General features: G+C 34.2%; 1 protein-coding gene across 1 annotated transcript in view; it reads right to left on the reverse strand.

Moving 5' to 3' along the window:
• The window catches only part of csk (C-terminal Src kinase), a 63,976-nt gene extending 44,242 nt beyond the window's left edge, over positions 1-19,734 (reverse strand). The window contains exon 1 of the mRNA XM_056451994.1: positions 19,256-19,734. The gene's annotated coding sequence lies outside the window, so the exon portion shown is untranslated. The remainder of the gene's footprint in view (positions 1-19,255) is intronic.
• Positions 19,735-20,230: the final 496 nt, after the last annotated feature.

Below are 20,230 nucleotides of genomic sequence, written 5' to 3' on the forward strand. Positions count from 1 at the left end.
GGAAAAAAAAGTGCTGACTGGACCAGATTGGATGGGCACAGAATTGAATGGTTAATCAAACAGAACCATTAACCATTCAGCCTAATAGTGAAAAATTGGCTATAGATGGGTAACAGTGGAGTACCGAATAAACTAAATGCAAGTAAAACCAGCCAACTGGTTTAAGCTGGACATAGCTGGTTTTGGCTGGCTTTCCAGCCTGGCAAGGTGGTCAAGCTGGTTTTAGCTGGTCATTTTCCAGCCTGACCAGCTGAGACCAGGCTGGAAATGGCTGGAAACCAGCCTGAAAGTGGCCAAAACCCCTCTAAAACCAGGCTGGTCAACCAGCTAAAACCAGCCAACCAGCCTAGGCTGGTTTAAGCTGTTTTTTTTCAGTAGGGTCCTGATACATTGAAACTAAGACTGCACGATATTGGGAAAAAAACTAACATTGCGATACTTTATTTTTCTGCAATGCATATTGCGATTAGGGTTTGGCGATATTGCAGATATCAGTTATCACATCATTGTTTCATATCACTTGATATTGATAATTATTGAATATTTTTAACAGTACATTTAGGAATATTAGGATTTTTTTGTTATTTAACCACTTTATTTTAATTTACGAACATTACTAAAAGCCAAATAGTTTTAATAGTCAAAAACAAAAAATCTGATCTCTGAAAACTCTTTCAGATGGGGAGCTAGTGGCTGAGATGCACAAGAAAAAAAAACACTCTGGCATCAACCTTTTATTTACAATCTCATCTGATTTTATAGCCCGGCCCTAATTACGATGTTGAGCATAATTTCACCAAATTACTTGATTGACTCTATTTGGTAAGAATTTGTATTTTTAAATTGATTGGGATAATTCTGTAGGCCAGCACATCTAGATGAAATATTCATTCATTTTCTTTCCGGCTTAGTCCCTTTATTAATCCGGGGTCGCCAAAGCGGAATGAACCACCAACTTATCCAGCACGTTTTACGCAGCGGCTGCCCTCCCAGCTGCAACCCATGTCTGTGAAACTAGATGAAATATAATAAACCAAACATAAGCACTCACTGATAAATAGTAGTAAAGATACAAATAAAATAAACAAGACTTTACAGTTTTCTGGCAGTCTAGACGTATTAAGGTAGATAAATTGAATTTTCAAATATATACTGCATTGACTTCAATAATCTTTCAAGTTAAAAACTATTTCAATTACTGTGCCCAAATGTTTAAAACTGGCTTGGAATGCTTACCTAGTCACAGACCTCAAAAACATATGCAAATGATAAATGTTTTGATACATTTTTTAAGTTACTTCAAAGCGTAACAATAAATCAAATTTATATTTCAACATTTACTAGACTATAATCTACATTTTAGATCCTGCGATGTGTCTGCGAATGATCACATTGCGATATCCATGCTGAAACGATATATTGTGCAGCCCTAATTCAAACACACAAATGCACACACACACACGCTTACTGGTTACTACAAAGTTTTACTGTTTCCATTTAGCACAAACCACTTTTTTACACCACAAATGACTTTTTTTTGGTTTGAGCAATTCCATGCAAATGTCAACCTTGCCATGAAAAAAATCAGGTGTTCACCAAAATAGAGAAACAGTTTCTACATTTTTTTGTTTAAGCAAGTATTTTACAGTACTTCAAAAAAAAAAAAACTCAGAAATGTCTCTGTCAATGTTTTCAAACTATTATATTTGATTTACCAAAGTCACACAAGTGCCAATTTCACATCTGTCACATCCATAACGAAGCTTTTCTCTCATAAATGCAAAAAATGTCAAATAAAATGAAAAGTTTTACCACTAAGATAAGCCTTTTGTGTCTCCAGAATGTGTCTGAAGTTTCAGCTCATAATACTCAGATTAATTATGATACAATGCAGAAAATGCCCATTTTGGTGTCAAAGTGAAGTGTAGCTGTTGTAATAGCCTGTGCCTTTGAACACAAATAAGCTGGTTCTTCCCGCCCATCGTTCCCACATACATATCTGTTTCTACTGCATCACATCAGATAAACAGCACAAGTGACAGAGACAGCCAAATGAAGCAGAGATTCGGTTAATGAGTCAAATATAGCAAGTAAGTTTATTTGATGCATTTGTGATGGAGTTTATTCAAGCTTTTTTGCAACAATGAGTGTCATCAAAGTTTGCAGTACAAACACACACACGCACGCACGCACGCACGCACACACGCAATTAACTTTGCAATGTTTGCATGACTACTTGCGGCAAATGTGATAGGATACAAGTTAATATACACTGCTATATGAATATCCATACTGTACAAAATAAACCTGATCTAACGTCTGCAAACCAGGACTTCTATTGTGTGTTTGAAGCATTCTGGTATATAGTTGTATTGATACTGTGCAGATGCAACAAACAAGCACTGCTTTAAAAAATGTTTGAACTTGTAAAACCCATTCTTAAGGTGCAGCTGATCACAGAGAGTTGGAACAGATCTTTTAACACTTCCCTAATTGAAAGTGACTTAAAAAAATAATCAAAATCCCTTTAAGGAAAGTAATTTCATGGAGCGGCCATCATTAAAATGGCTCTTGGTCATAAAATTGCAGCTTGTATCGCTTCTTCAAATCTGTTTTTCACACTTACAATCAAATGCCATTTGTAATAGGGATGCAATGATAAATCGATTTTACTATTAACTGTGCTTTAATTCGTCACAATAAAATTAACCGCATTGCTGCACGTAACAAAACTGCTGCAACTAAACAAAGTTTAAAGTTCTGTGCTTGTCAACGCACACTGGATTAAAGGCTGATTTTAACTATAACTTAGGCTATAACTAAAGGCCGCACACGCAGTTTATTATTTCCAATGGAGGCACGTGGCCTGAGCACGCATTTTGACAGCGATGCGCTCCTGCTTTCCAGGCGCACCTAGTTGTAAGAACGTGCTCTTGGCGAGCACACTGCGAGTCACATGACAAGAATATACACATTTCTACTCTAAAGAAAAAAAAAATAACTAAAGGAAAATGGAAAAAGAAAATCTGCCTTTCAGACAGAAGTTCAGCAGCCTTTGAATACATTTGTTCTCTTTAAAAAGGAAATACTTAATTAATATGTAGCTTAGATTTACGTTAGACAAATATATATGTGAGCAATCCCATGCAAATGTCAACCTTACCATAAAAAAAAACTAAGTTTTCATCAAAATAGCGAAACCGTTTCTACATATTTTGTGCAAGCATTTTACTGTACTTTAAAAATGCTCAAAAATGTCTCTGTCAGTGTTTTCAAACAATTATATTTGATTTACTAAAGTCACACAAGTCGCAATTTCACATCCGTCACATCCATAACGCAAGAGTGTCACATCCATAACAGAGCTTTTTCCTCATAAATGCAAAAATTCCAAATAAAATCAAATCAATGATTTTTGTTCCATAGTGGGCCAACTCTTATCCTCTTGATTAGCGTAGTTTCTTTTGGGTTGTGTAGTTTAATTCACAGAATTTCTACAAAGCATGTTGTATATTGTAAACTCGCAAACTTTTTTTGTCACATCCATAACACATTTATTATCCTCATTTAAAATATAAAATATGTTTACAGATGGATATTTTTCTAATTCCATAACTCTGTGGTTAGTCGTAAAAAATATAAACTGTTGCTTCAATAAAATGTTAATGTATACTTTCTATGTGAACTTATGTTTTGAGTTTTTACTGCAAATGTCACATCCATAATGCTGGAATTGCTCATATATATATATATATATATATATATATATATATATATATATATATATATATATATATATATATATATATATATATATATATATATATATATATATATATATATATATATAGTTTTTTTTTATTTATTGATTGTTCTATCATTTATTTTCAGTGTAAAATTATTACTTGTTTAAATGCCAAAAACTGTTTTCACTATTTGTTTTTTTTTTAAGTCCAAAGAGAAATGCACTAGTGTTTGTTTTATTATTATTATTTTGTGCTGTATTAATTGGTAACTAAGCAGCAATAAACAACACTTTAAATTGTAAGGAGTTTTCATGTGAATTACTAAACTAATAGTGTTTTGAAATTAATGAACGCATAATAATCGTGATAACCGTGATTATTCCTCAGACTATAATCGTACAACCAAAATCCATAATCGTTGCATCCCTAATTTGAAAATCATCAATGAAAAACAACATTCTCATAAATTTTTAGTTTGTAACCCAATACGCACACGCACTTGAAGGGAAAGAGTTAACACATTTAAAAAGCTAATACACACTTGTTTGTTGAATGGCGGAGGTGGAAGCTCACTAAAAATAATAAGAGACAGAAATATGTCCGTTTCATTTATATGCTGCAAAACCAGTAACCATTTGTTTTCAAGTATAGAATAAGAAAAAGTACAAAAAAAAAACAAAACTGAAAAAACATTACAGTACAGAAAAAAAGCAGTGCTCCCCTATGACATTTTGTAAATGTTTTGTTATATTAATAGTGAGCAATAGCAGAAATAAACATGCTGAAAGCTAGGCGTCTGATAGTTCTTGCAGGACACAATCATTACTTGGCTTGAACCAGTCAACCGCTTAACGAAAGCTGCATCTATGATAAAGAACTGCACAGAAACATGTATTCTAATCTATTGATGATAATCACACACCTTGTCCTCTTTTCTGTTCTGAGGTGCTCGCTCTGTCTTTCGTCTGTGGATTGAAGACCATGCTGAACCGAAGTCTGCAGCTGTTATGAAATTTGAAAAAAGGCAACTGAACTGATCACAAATTCGGTTTCCAATAAGCCGATCTGAAGTTTGTTTGTTCAGCTAAAAACATTCATAAATGTTCTTTCGATTTGACACTGCAGATTGCATGCTTAAATACTCAAGCTTTCTAAAGCTGGACTGCTGTCTATGTTTTTATCAATCATCAGCTGGAAAATAATCATTGTAAAATTGTCTCTAATGTTATTCGAATGGCATAATGGAGTTGATGTCTGTGCTGTTCTTATAAATTTAGATGTCTTACACATTTTATCATCGCCATCATCATTTGTGCCACTATCAGATCTGCCTCCACGCTAGCTGAATTCAAAGCTAAAAACAGATCATTTCTCTTGTGCATTTAAATGTAAATAATGTGATCTTTGTTTTATTATATTATTAATAACTTATTTATATGAGCGTAACGTTTTGCCTGCGGTTACTTATCTTAGGATCTGAAAACATTGTAACATTCAATATAATAATCACTGTGTATATCCATTTGTAACCTGCACCACCTTTTTGTCTTGTTTTTGTAAACTCATTTGAAATGATGATGATGTTAGTGAGGACGTAAAAGCAGCATTATGGTATGTGAATTTCTTCACTTTTACTATCAGTGCAGTGGGGCAAGATCCAACAGGTTGAGAGATTTTGACCTCAGGTATTTTTTACTGCCAACCTGATTTCACCAAGTAGGACGTGTTCCTGGAATAACATCTATGTTGATCCTGGAACAACATTCCAATCAGAATGGTTAGGTTTATGCACTTTTACATGATTGTTATCATACTATTATTCCCCTCTGATTTTGGGAATAATTTACAGTTATGGGTTTAGGGGTAGGGGACAGTTATGTTTATGACAGTTATAATGTATAAAATTACATTTTCGAACAAAAATGATGTTTCGGGATTAATATAGATGTTAATCCAGAATGGCATCGTACTTGGCAAAGTCATGACGTGCTATTCTGTACACCATATGCCCAACTAAATGCAAATTTTTCATGATATGGTTAGTTTTAGAAACCGATGCAACCTGCACAAAATTTATTTTAATAATAATAATAATAATAATATTAACAACAAGAACATCACAACCACACCAGTTTGAAGTATTTTTAAAGAAATGAATGCACTTATTCAGCAAGGATCCATTTATTTTATTAAAGAAGCATTAAACAATTTAAAAAAAAATGTAAAATGACTTGTAATTTAAAAAAAAAGTTTATTATAAAAACAATCAATTTCAATGACTGCTGAAGGAACATGTCCTAGACAGGTTACTTTTTTTCCAACTGCGAGCGCACAATGGCAAAAACGCTAGGTGCAGCAAGTGGTTAAAATGTGAAGTGCGCAGGGCACACAAGCAGCACGCAAAACGCTCGTGGCTGTTAGTAAACCATACAAAAGATGCACCTCTCAACACAAAAAACGTGATCAGTGATATTGGCCACTTACTTTGTACTTGGTTCATTAAATGCTGCTCTTCTAAGCATAAAATTAAACTGTAAATTGATTAAAAAAATAAATAAAAATTGAACATCCGGGCCTTAGAATTACAGTATAAATGGGGTCAATAATTGACATCTGGTCTTTCTGATAATGTTATATTAATATCCCTTATGATATTACACAAACGTTAATACAATATGATTACATGTGGGTATGATGATGGTTATTTCTATAATAATACGATCACACTGTAACATTGACACTGTGATGTTATGGGAGGCCCTTACTTCATTACAAAGAAAGCCCTGAGGGCATGTCATTAATATTCATGTGCAAAATTCCTCAGTGATGGAAGACAAAGCATTCATATGAAGGCCACAGGAAAATGCAGCGAAGAGGCTAAAAATATCAGAATAATCCTTTTAATTCTGAAATATGTATGATGATGGAATATGCGAGGAGTGTACAGAAATACGACGTATTGCTTGCGCTCCCATTTGTGCAACTAAAACATACAAACAATAATCAGGGCCCCAATATATAGATTTTTTTAGGACAACAGTATCTCCAGCAGAAAAAAATATCCAAAGATGCTGTTTTAAGTTGTAAACAAATGTGTGTTTTTTTTAAACAGATGAAGACAGCAGAAGTCAATAATTCATTTGAATTATTTAGCCAGACATGTTTACGGTTTCAAAATATTATAAATGTTTCCCAAATTAAAATATAATGTTTTCAAACGGGAAAACGGTTTGTTTTTTACCCAGACATTTAAAAAGAATATATTTTAGAGCAGTAATCGCAATACCGTGATACAGTGATTTTTGCATCCAAGGTTATCGTACCGTCAGAATCTTATACCAGCCCATGCCTAATATATATTTATAGGGTTGCAACAATTCATCTGACTTGATTTGATACTAATCTCAAGATTGACAATTGACAATTTAGTCACGATTTTTAAATGAAATGATTTAAGACAAATATAAGGTGAAGAGCCCTTTTATTTTATTATTTTAAATGCTGCACATTTTCTGCTAAATTTATTTTTTGCCATAGCAAAATTGCTATTTAAAAAAATAATAATAAATAAATAAATAAATAAATGATACAAACTAAAGAAGACTCATTAATATAAACAAACTAAAACTGTGACAGTGCTGGGATTTTACGTTTTTAAAAAGAACTTTTATTTGGGACTGAAATGGGTGATGTAGAGAGGAAAGCCTTTCCTAAACCAGAGAGGAGTGTGTAAAGAGGTGGTCAATAGCCCCTCTGATCCAGGGGACTGGCCACTGGCAAAAAAAAAACTGATTATAAAATTATTAATTCATAAAATGGAGACAGTAGTTGAACATGATTATGAAGGTGAATAATTAATAAGTATAAATAAATAAACTAAAGCATCAGTGTGATGCACTTAAGAGATAATCTTGAACATTTTTAAATATTCAATAATAAGCTAATTATTAAAATGTGCATAAACTAATTTGAAAAGAAGTGGGTGAAAATAATCTACTACCTGTATCTGTAACAGCACAACTTTCTCTTTCAGTCAGAAAACCATCATCACACTTCCGCTATGAAAAACTGATGCATGTGTGATCTCTGTAGATCTGCAAATGATCCGGTCTACATGGTTTGACTTATTAATAGTTTTTTTTGCATTTAACCGTCTGTGACAGTAGTTTTCAGGTAAAGATAAAAGTGTGCAGGTAAAGCGTGTTTGCGTCGGTAAACACAGCGCCCCCTCTGTTCAAAAAATGTATCACGATTTGTTTAACATTTCTACTGATTTGAATAGTCACATATTTGAATCGATTTTCAACCGGCTCACGGTGAATCATTACATCCCTACTCATTTTGCTTTTAAAAATTAAACATACAAGAAAAACGACAGTGGAAAGCATAAATCTTGCCATTGTAATTCATCAGAGTATGTAGTATTTAGATTACGGATAAAAATTTCCACAAATTCCCATAGTCATTTAAATGAATAATCAATTAAGAAATGAATCCTTAACATTACTAATGTAGGATGTGTCTACTTCAGTGGCACGTTGGCGCATGACAGGATGTGCAAATGACAATAAAAACACATCTTTACCACAAAATTATTTTACTATAAATAAAAGACGAGTTTATAAAAATAGCCCCACCACTGAATACAAATTTTAATAACAGGTTATTGCAAATTTCTATCACATAATTGCATAATGCAAACTTGAAATTCTGACTTTATCTCAGAATTGTGAAATGTACAGAATTGTGAGATGTTCAACATTGCGAGTTATTATGTCAGAAACTCAATTCTGACTTAACTCATAACTTTAAGATTACATCTCACAATTCTGAGATAAAAAGTCGCAACAACCATTTTTTATTTGTTAATCAGTGGCGGTAATGAGTTTCCATACTAGCTGGATTGTATTACGAATCAAAGACTGTTTATTTAATAGAAGCATGTTAAAGATTAGTTGTAATGATAAGTATAAGCGTCAAGAGTGCCGACTGAAATGTACACACTGGCAACTGGTGCATGTGTGCATTCATAAGCAAATAATTTGTGTTCACTTTTTTTTTTTACTTCCCAAACATGGATATAATCTAGAAACAAATAAGAAAATGCAAACATTGTGTCCATGATGTGTAAAAGGCTTATTCAGTTCAGTTTATAGTAGGGCTGAAATGATGAGTCAACACTGTCGACAATAGAAGTCTGTTAACAGTAGATTTTAGTTGTTTGATAACATGACCTAATGTAAGGGCCTGCTCTAAAAAAGTAGAAATATAGTACACATACACATTCATATGTATAAATAAGTGTTATTCAGTCCTTTCAAGTGCTATTGTAGTAGAAAGAAAACTTTACAAATTATGACAGAGTGCAAATTAATTTGAAGTGTGCAGTCAACATTTGAAGTGTATCAAATAAGTTTAAGTCCTAAGACAGGAATGGGTAATGTTCAATAGTCTTAGGACAACATTATGTCCTAATAATGTTGACTGCTGAAGTATGTGCGTGAAAGTGTCGCAAAAATTAAAAACCTAGAATGTAGCATGCCGGTCTGTGCAATAGTACATACAAGAAGGTGGAAATAGCCTTTCAAGGGAGCACTACCTCCATGTTGGAGGACTTGGGGAAACATCCCAGCTAATGATGTGCAGATTAATGTTAAAACTGTGGGTCGGGTGGGTCAGGTAATCTAAATCAGATTTTTTTTCTGAAGGTGGATGAGATCAATCAAACATCTTTTATCAAAGCAAAATAATACATTTTTCATCAGGCATACGGTAGGAAGAATCATATCAGTTACTTAAGATTTATTTTTACTTTTTGTTTTTTTCTATTGAAAGTAAACAAAAAATTCAACAATGAGATTTGAGTGATTTGAGTTGGACAGAATCAGAAAATTAAACTAGTAAAAGAAGAATAATCATTTAAATCCCACTGATTAGCCATTGAAATAATTTATATTGAATCATTTAAATAATCAGAGTAAAAGAATATCAAAATAATCTTTTGTTGTAGCCCTAGTTACTAGTAGGGCTTGGCAATTAATCGAAAAGAAATTGAAATCGACATTCAGAACCTATAATCAATCTAACTTTTCCAGGACGATTTTTCAATTACTTTTCCTACAGTGTGTGGTGTGTCAAAGCTCTGTGATTGGTCGGTTTTTGGTAGCGGTGATGGGTGTGGGTGGCACAGAGAGCCGCGGGAGACCAGTGAGCCCGCTGGAGCGAGTGTTTCATGCCGAGTCCCATGGAGTAACTCCAGTTGGAAACTTCTGTATTGTGTTTACCTTAAGATTAAAGTTGTTGCATGTCCGCTGGTTTCCGCCTCTAAATGAGCTAGTTTTAGCTGCTTGTACATTAAGGTAGCATTCAGAAAAAACAACCGCTCGTGAAGAAACTCGACACATGGGAACATAAAAACCCGCAACACAAACAACACGTAGAAGTATAAAATCATGGCAAGGCAGGCGCGTGGGTCATGCAGATCACTTGACACAGAAGTATTAACCAGCCTTTAAAGGCTTTTCAGCCACACTTTGCAGCCACATCTGATCTCTGGTCAAGTAGGACGATGGCCCCATTCTTGAGCCTTACTGCACTACATTGATAATGATTGTGAGCTGCGCCAGAGATGCCTTGAGATACAAGAAATGCACCGTTTAAAATATTATTTACAGGATATACAAGAGTTATTTTACTTAGAAGAGATACTGATTATTTTTTACTTTTAATATGAAAAACATTGAAAATAATTAATTTGGTTTCCAAAACGGCAGGTAATTTATTTCTACTTTTTTCTAAGACAAAAGTGACTGTTAGTTTAAAGCAATCAGTGTTTTAATTTCACCTGTTCAATGTTGATGTTCAATAATCATACATAGTAGATAGTGTGTGTTTCCTTCAATTATTTTAAAATCAAGTAATCCACCCTTCATTCAAAAATATCTTACTTGTAATATGAGAGCATATTTACTGTACAAAACCTGAACTATGTGTGCAAAAAATAAATTAAATAATCATTATCAATCGTAATTGAGTTAAAACATTCAATTCACCAAGATTTTAGGCCAAATCGCCCAGGTCTAGTTACTAGCCTTCTTCATCTCTCAATAAATACCAAGACAAAATTAATATTTATAAATGTTCTAGAGTTATATCTACAAGTTGAGCTTCTTCAATAATAATACCAGAAATACTTCGGATCATTTCCCCCTTGTATCTGCTGTACATGTATTGTGCATAAGACTCCTCCTAACTCCTATCTATTTACATTTTAGGCTAATCTGAATAAATTCCTATGATAAAATTTGTACAAGTACCCAATGAGTGTTCTCTCTGGAGACTGACCTACGCTGAATAAATTCACACTAAACCACCGCCTCAAAGTACATTTTTCTCATGAGATCAGTTTGGATTTCAAATGCAAAATGACAAGGCCAAAAACAACCCCAGTAAATGAGGGTCACACTGGGCGTATATCATTAGCCTTTATAATTATGCCCAGTTATTTCCCTCCATTCTGGCACCACAAAGCTTTTTAAGCTCCACGCCATCCACCAGCATCATAGCAGGGGGGCGTCTCTCACCAGATTGACCCTGCGAACACTCTTCCCTCTGGGCAGAACAGCTCCAGCAGCTCTCTTTGATGCTTAATTACACTGCTCTGTCATCTACTGACCAGCCTCTGTGACAGTAGGGAGGCAAAGAGACTACCAACATAAACAAGTCCAGCTCTACAACCAAACAGACAGCTATAATGACTTCACATGAGCTTGCCTTGAAACACAACATGGTCATATTTGCAGCAGGATGGTCCCCCGTTTCCTTATTTTAAAAGGGCAAAGTAACACTGCAATTTAACAACAGTCGTGAAGCGTAACAAGCGATACCGCAGTGTCACGTGTTGTTTCGTGAATCTTTAAGGAAGTGTTAACGTCGAACTGATCAGTATATGCGAATAAGGAAACAGCCAATGCCTGTAAAACTGACTGCTGCTGGCGAAATGTGACAGAAAAACAATGTTCTTGCACACGCAAATCGAGCAGAACACCACAAATGCTTTTTTGAGCAAGTGAAAAGCACAGCAGTTCAGCAGCAGGGGAAAACCCATTGTAAATGACAGAGCCGAGTTGTTCAGAAATACAATTATTCTGACAGACGAGATGCAGTGAAGCCCGACAGAGGAGCTCTCGCAGGTGTGATTTTAAAGGAACTGAACAGGAAGAGCCGCTTTGATGCTCTTCAAAAGGTTTTTTAACGTCCATTTGAGCAACATCAAGCAAATTTTTCAACTATTTTATGAACTGAAGGATAATGCAGTTGGGGGATATACATTATAAAATATATGTAGATGCTCATTTGACAATTTAAAAAAGCAATACGAGAATAACTATCCACTGAAGTCTAAAATATGTGTTTTTATGTGCACAGTCCTTTAAATCAGTGTTTCTTAACTGGTGAGTCGCAGAAGCAATTTAAGCGGGTTGCGGAGACGTTTAATTCAAAAGATGACAAGTGTGAAAGCTGTTGACGCTAGGCTTGTGCAATTAAATTCAATTACATTTCGAAACTCAATTTCAATTTTTGGTCTTTAACGTTTATACAAAAACATTAATCGAGATAAACAATCTAGCAGCCATATCAGTGTGTCATATCTCTGCTATTCCAGCAAACTGCACTCATTCCACTGTAAAGCTCAGTTTCACTTGGAAGTTATAGCAAAAGCATGTAACATGAAGTTGGCAGCATGCTTCATTTATTGATGTGTATTCAATTCATTCATGTTTTCAAAAGCTTAAAAGAACTCAAAATCTAAAAGGTGATGACCAAAATGGTCAAAATATATGCAAAAGTGTCAAAACGCAGTGTTTCATGATTATTCACATTAACCCTCATGTTTCATAGTAATAACTGACCATAAAGAGTTGAGAATGAAACAGCATGTCAAAGTAAAACAATAAACGAAACTGCGTGACTCAACGATACGCAATATTCCTGCTGCCGCCTGTTTTTATCATTATTAATATAAAAACTTAACAGTCACTTACTGCTCTTGACAATAGGACTCTTTAATAAGAAACAAATCAAGCTTAATTCTTACAGCGACGATGCTTAATGCAAAGTCTGTTTTATTTGTATATTTTCATTCTATTGTTTTTTTTTTTTACCATAATTTTTCAATAAATGTGAGAATTTTTAGTTAGTTTGTTTCTTTCTTAGTCCCATTTTTGATCCAGTATTGAATTGTGTAATTTAATGATCTTTGAAAACTTTAGGTGTAACGGCAACCTCATTTATACATATACACACAGACAAACCTTTTTGGTCATATGGCCCACTGATAATCGTTTTAAATAATTGTGATTACAATTATGACCAAAATAATTGTGGTTATAATTTTTCCCATAATTGAAAATCTCTAGTTGACTCTTCTGTCTGACACTGTTCATGTGCATGAGAAAAACACGTTCTCCTACAGGCCATTGACAGGACATGGAATTAGCAAGGGTCTGGATAACTTTCAATGGGTAAAATGCTAAAAAGGTAAAACAGGAGTGGTTTCACTGGAGACATCTAATATCTTGCCAAGAAATGTGGTGACTAGGCTTGTGCCGGTATTCGGTAATGCGATAAATCACGGTAATGAATATGCACGATATTGTTATCGCGGGCACTACAAAATACCATGAAAAATAATAGATCCGAATTTATATTCTTAGAACGCGCCTTAGCTTATTTTCCATCAACCGCTTGAAGAAACACTGCGTATATGCTGCGCAGAACTGATGCGCACTCTGATGTAAACAATCCCCACATGTAGAAGCACTGTGCGCGCGCCGCCGCTGCCACCGCACTATAAACCTCACACGAAAAAGAAGCATGGCGGAAGAAAGAACGCTGCCGACAATTTATCCCCCTTCAAAAAAAAAGTCAGAGGTTTGGAAATATTTTGGGTTCCAAAAAATGCGCAGGGATTGCTGATCGAAGATGGTTTCCCTTTGCACATTCACTTTGATATAATTGCTCAAGTTTACTTTTATATTGTGTATTGTTTTATTTATATTTACTTGTATTTAAACGATTAAAGTACTTTTAGTTAATTAAAAAGTTATTAAAGTTACTAAGTTGATGAAACTGAAGTTTTTTGTGTTTTTTTACCTGTTTCTCTAGTAAAATTACAATATCGTGATAATACCGTATACCGTGATAAAAGCTCAATCAATTAATCGCAGCATGAAAATGTGATACCGGCACATGCCTAGTGGTGGCTCATAACATTTAACTAATGTTATTGTATCAACAAAGTAGTTTTAGACTGCTATTTCATGTTTATTCTTCAATATTAATAATATTTTTTCAATTGTGTAGTCGTGTTAAAGGCGCAGTATGTTCTCCGAGGTTGCTTTTTCAAGCCGTGCCTGCAAATATTGAGGCAGTCTTCAAGCCTGAAAAGAAATATTATGTACTTTAAATCATGGCAACCCAGGAAGATGGAATATAATTGGGTAAATTGTCAGTGGGCGATTGTCAGAGTTACACAGACCAAAACAGACAATCCGACCCGGAATGCACCATTCATCAAGGATAATTAACTGTAGCATTGTTTTTCAAATTAACGAGTATACTTAGCATTTTTGCATAAGTGCTTTTTTCTCACGAATTGTAATTTGCTAAGTAGCTTTAATAATGTGTGCTTTTCCTTGAGTACATTTTAGTGCTATATCTGTACTTTTTTATGGTGTGATAATTTTCCTGGATGAGCCGTGCAGTGCTGCACAAGCAAGGTTTATGGTGTCAAGTACTGGACACTTGTACATTGTTAGTAAAAGTTCAAAGTGGACAACATAAGAGCTTCTTAAAGATTGAATTCTGGTTCAGATCTAGACCTTAGACCGTATAAGATCTGAACCCACCTCCATTTCAGATTTCAAGTGTGTAATGGATTAAAAGTATACATTTACTACTTTAAAAAACGTGTTAAACATGTAATCTTGTTTAGTTTTTGGCATCGATCCGAAATGAAACAGAAGGCGGTAGTTTTCCTGCGTGATGCTGTTGTCATGACGTCCATAATTGAGTAACACACTTCGCTGAACTGAGTGTTGGGGTGGGTGAGGATGTCTATTTCCAGAAAAGAAAAGTTGAAGAAGAAAATTTGAGTTTCCAAAGATGACTGGACAGGGAGATATGCATTCATTTTGTTGCAATCCAGCAAAAAGATAGTTCTTTTTCATTTGTTATGAGATAGTTGGGAGTTCTGAAGAGTGGAAGTGTCAAATGTCATGATGAAACAAAAGTTTAAGCAGCAGTGACAGTGGCATTTTCTCTAAAGTTATGAAAAAAATGTGTCTATGTGCTTCTTTAAATCGGAGTTGAAAAATTGTTTCATCCCCCACACTAAAAAAAATTATTTAAAGATGATTCCTTGGATTTACTAAAAATTTTTACGTAAAGTGGTTGTACATAATTTATTTAAGCTGAATTTAAACAAACAAATTAAGTTGAACATTGCTCAATTTAATTTGTTTGTTTAAATTCAACACAAATAAATTGTGTGCAACAGTTTTGCATGCAACACTTTTTTCAGTGCACATGCATTCGTCGGTTCAGTAGTTTGTTGATTCTTTAATTTCCTTTTTTTATTTTAGATCAGACTATATAGTGTTTTTTTATTGCTTTAATTAATTGAAAACATCATTTTTAAAATGCATTTATACATTTTATTTTTTAGGGGTTTAAACGTCATGGATTTATACATTAAAGCACCAAATTAGAAATACAGCTCGAAAATGATATACTTTTTTTAGTTTGTTTTTACATTTTCACTAGGGCTGCACAATATATTGTTTCAGCATCGATATCAGAAAGTGCCCATCTGCAACAGTCACATCGCAAGATGTGCAAGTTTGGATTATAGATGACAAGGAGCCACAGAACACAGGTGATTTGAGTCACATGTAAGTTTAACCATAATAGAGTGAAAGTTCAAAACATTAGGGAACAAGAAATTATGTTGGGAAGTGTAACAAAGATTTACTGTTATTTAATTATTTATACGATTTATGAAAAAAATAAAAGTTTTTATTATCATTTTTATCTTGTTTCTAGTCTAAATGTCTACATTTCAAAGCAAAAATATGATTATTTTACGTACCCCATTGGGAGATATTGTTGCATTTATTAAGGAAAAACTCTTCATTTTCACTTACTCTTTCTAAAGGTGAAAACAAAACCATATTTTTACTTGGTCTAAAAATGTTTAGATATTTGGACTAGAAATGAGCCAGAGCAAAGTAAGAAAAGCTTTTTGCATTGTGATTATTCAATTTCTGTACTTGAATAGTGTTAAGATCCTCAGAAAACTGTCAAATAGACCACCTCGTGAAACATATCACATTTTCATATCACAATATTTATCGATGAAAAATAAAATAAATTATCACTATATAAAATTTTTCCAATATCGTGCAGCCCTAGATTTTACATACATCCAGATTTATTTCTATTCAAAGAAAGCCTTGCATATTGTTTAATTTACCAAACACAGCCACTACAACGGCATTCAGTATAACAATAGATCAAATACAAAAAAAGCCATATTTTGAACAAGAATCATTTGATGAGATTTTAAAAGATTCATTTTAAGGATCACAATGCAGTCATAATTCTATAAATCCTTATACCTTGCCACTATCCAAAGCAAGCAAGACATTTTTAATCATTTCAAATAAAATCTAATTCAGTATGATCACTACTTCTTTTATAAATTCCAATAAGTACAGGTTAGAATAAGCAGAGTTACATTTTTACTTAAACACGGTTTGGTAAATGAAAATGAAACGGAAGTTCATATTAACATGTTATTTTTTAAGGATAAAAAGTGAATATTTAAGCAATTCCAGTGCTATGGATGTGACATTTGCAGTAAATATTTAGCAAAACATCAATTCACAGAGAAAGTATATTTTAACATTATATTGAAACATCTGTTTATATTTTCCAAAACTACTAACCACAGAGTTATGGGATCAGAAAAATATCAATCTGTAAACTTTTTTGATTTTAAATGAGGAAAATAAACATTCGTTATGGATGTGACCAAAGAAATCATGCGAGTTTACAGTATACAACATACTTAGTAGGCATGGGCCGGTATAAGAGTCTAACGGTATCATAACCTTGGATAAAAATATCACGATTTCACAGTATTGTGGTTACTGCTCTATATATATTCTTCTTAAATATCTGCGTAAAAAACTAAAAACAACCATTTTCCACTTTGAATACAATGGCTGTGTCTGAAATCACATACTTCCAGACTATATAGTACGTGAAAAACATACTATATAGTATGCGAAAAACCATGTGAGCCAAGTAGCATGTCTGAATTCATAGCATTAAAAAAAATTTTTTTAAAAAACAGTATGCGAGAAGATGCCCAGATGACCTACTACTTACAGCGAGATTCTAAAGTGCGCATCTGATGTACGCTATGCTGTCCCAACCACGATATACCCTCAAAAACGATTACCGTCCCATGCCTAACACTTTGTAGAAATTCTGTGAACTAAACTGCACAACCCAAAAGAAACAACGCTAATCAAAAAAAAATAAGAGTTGGCTCATTATAGAAAAAAAAAGATTGACTTTATTTTATTTTTACATTTCTGAGGGAAAAGCTTCGTTATGGATGTGACATTCCTCTGTTATGTATGTGACAGATGTGAAATTGCCACTTGTGCGACTTTGGGAAATCAAATATAATTCTTTGAAAACACTGACTATGTTTACATGACCATCAGTAATCAAACTATTTGCCTTAATCTAATTAAGACAATAATATGATTGAGGTGTTTACGTGGGTTGTTATTTGAATGTTCGTTTCATGATCACGTTTTACATGTTATAGCCATTCACCTTTCCTCTGGGGTTTCATGTCATTTCACTTTCATTCAGGACCATTTCATGCATGCCCCCCGTGACAAACGAAATATTGCATGCAACTATGAATTGTTGCAAGTGCTGTTTTAATGGAATTTCATATCGCATACTGAACGGGTGAAAAAAACCCTCCGCATTTCATGCTGTATGTGTCTGTGGTCCTTGACTCTAGGTGCAAAGAATAGTGTCAAACAGCCGTATGTGTGTGTGGACTATTCTGTTGCAAAATGCAGCGAAATATCCTACATGATGGTAATAGTTTAAGATGTTTACATGTCTGTACTGCACTTCATTAATGCGAATAAAATAGGCATAATCCACGTGTCTTCATTTTAATTTCTATTTAGGTCAAATATGAACTTAATCGGATTAAATTATAAAAAAAAATTATTATATATATATATATATATATATATATATATATATATATATATATATATATATATATATATATATATATATATATATATATAGCCGTTTACATGGTAGACTCTTAACCAGAGTATTGTCGTATTATCTTAATCATATTAAAATTGGATTATTGGCGTCCGTCGAGTATGTTTAGAGTACTGTAAATACTTCCTCACACAAAAAAACATTGAAACGGTTTCGCTATTTTGGTGAAAACATGAATTTTTTTTCATGGCAAGGTTGACATTTGCATGGAATTGCTCATTTAATATTGTTTCCATGTGCACAAATAAACTCACATTTGTGCATTTTCTTCCTTCAAGCCCATTCCAGAGATTTGACTGGAATGTGGCACACTCAACGTACAGTATTTACTTTTTGTCATCATACAAATCCATTCTCCATTCACTTTCAATATGCGAGTAACAAGAACAGCCTATAGAAATCTGGTTTGAAACAGCATGATAGTTACAATTCTCCTTATTTGGGGAAGCGTGTCTTTAAAGTCTGCACTTTAGCAGGAGGAAGTGACCTTTGGATTTCAACCTTTATAAATGCAACTCATTAATATTAATAAAGGCAAATACACAGAGAGGCCTTTCTGCAATGATTTGAATAACCGTCCTTTTAACATGGGAATTTTTTTTCTTTTTAAAGACCAAGACAGGTTGGGTCACAAATGACTCTGGAGGTGTTTATTAATAAATAAGTTAGCTATTTCATAACAACCCATAAAAAGGGTCAAATTATGGGTAAAAGATGTACAGACCAGACCCACATTCTGATGTTGATCAAACATTCAAGAAACCATGACAACATAATCCAAAAATGATGCTGATGGGGAACAGAACGGATGGTCCAAAAAAAAGACAATGCATCTCAAAATGGCATTAGTCCATTTTGCCTTCTCGCACCCAGTGCATTCTGGGAACAAACCCATTGCATCTTGAGCATATGCTTTATTAAGATGATTAACAAAACATGAAGGACACGTTTTTGTCTCATGCAGCAGCTTCAAGTGGCTCTTATTTAGACAGCTGTAAAACAGACCCATCGCATTCAGATTCGCAAACACAATGCGTCCATTATGAGACGTGCAAGCAGATACCAAAATATGGTTGATATCACGCAGTTACATTAGCGAAAACAAAAAACATTACCTATATGTGTTCTGTAGATGATGGTGTCCAAATGCCTTGAAGTTGTAGATGTTTTAAGATCGTCCACTTAGTCCATGTGTGGGTCAAACCCACCAGAATGCATCAACACGAGATACAGACGTGGTCATTCACACATTCGGCGTAAAATAGATCTTCCAACGAGCTTTCCTCTAACATCAACCCAGACAAAAGATGTTCGGCTCGTCTGTGCATACAAATATACCCGCAAAAACCGTTAAAGACAGCGGCGGTTATATATATGCCTCAGATACAAAACACACAGCGCGGGAAACAAAACAAACGGTTCGGCCCCCCCAAAAAACGCAACTGTTGCGGCTTATTACTGACCAGGGAAGTCGATAAATGCTACGCCGCCTAAAGCGAGCAGTTTTAAAGCTTTACGGAAGCGCAGCACACCCTAGGGCTCCAGCTGTCTTTTACACACATACACATTCACAGGCCCTTGAAAAGGAAACGCACTTCTTCAGACAGCCCCGTTTGCTATGCGCATGCGTCGTAATGCTACGAATTCTACTACGACGAGGACATGGCTTTTCAATATAAAATAGGTGAGGCTAGAAAAGAGTTGCTGAAAACCAGAGTAAAATAGGAGTATTGACGAATGTTACTGTGAACGTGTCAATATTAATGAGGTTTACGTAATTGACGCTGAGCAATGTTAGCATGGACTGCTTAATATTCATAAGAGTCCTTTTCCGTGATAGGATTCGTAAGTTTGCAACAGGAGCGACAGCAAGCGTTTTTTAAGAGAATTGCAACGAAAAAGCCATTAAAATATAATATTTAAAACAGGGGTGCCCAAACTTTTTCTTATGAAGGGTCAAAATCCAAACTTGATTGAGGGTGGTGGGCCAGAAAAGAAAAGTTGAAAAAGAAATTTGAGTTTCCAAAGATGACTGGACAGGGAGATATGCATTCATTTTGTTGCAATCCAGCAAAAAGATAGTTCTTTTT

The sequence above is a fragment of the Danio aesculapii genome, chromosome 25, assembly GCF_903798145.1.
Source record: "Danio aesculapii chromosome 25, fDanAes4.1, whole genome shotgun sequence".
In the NCBI taxonomy this organism is placed as follows: domain Eukaryota; kingdom Metazoa; phylum Chordata; class Actinopteri; order Cypriniformes; family Danionidae; genus Danio; species Danio aesculapii.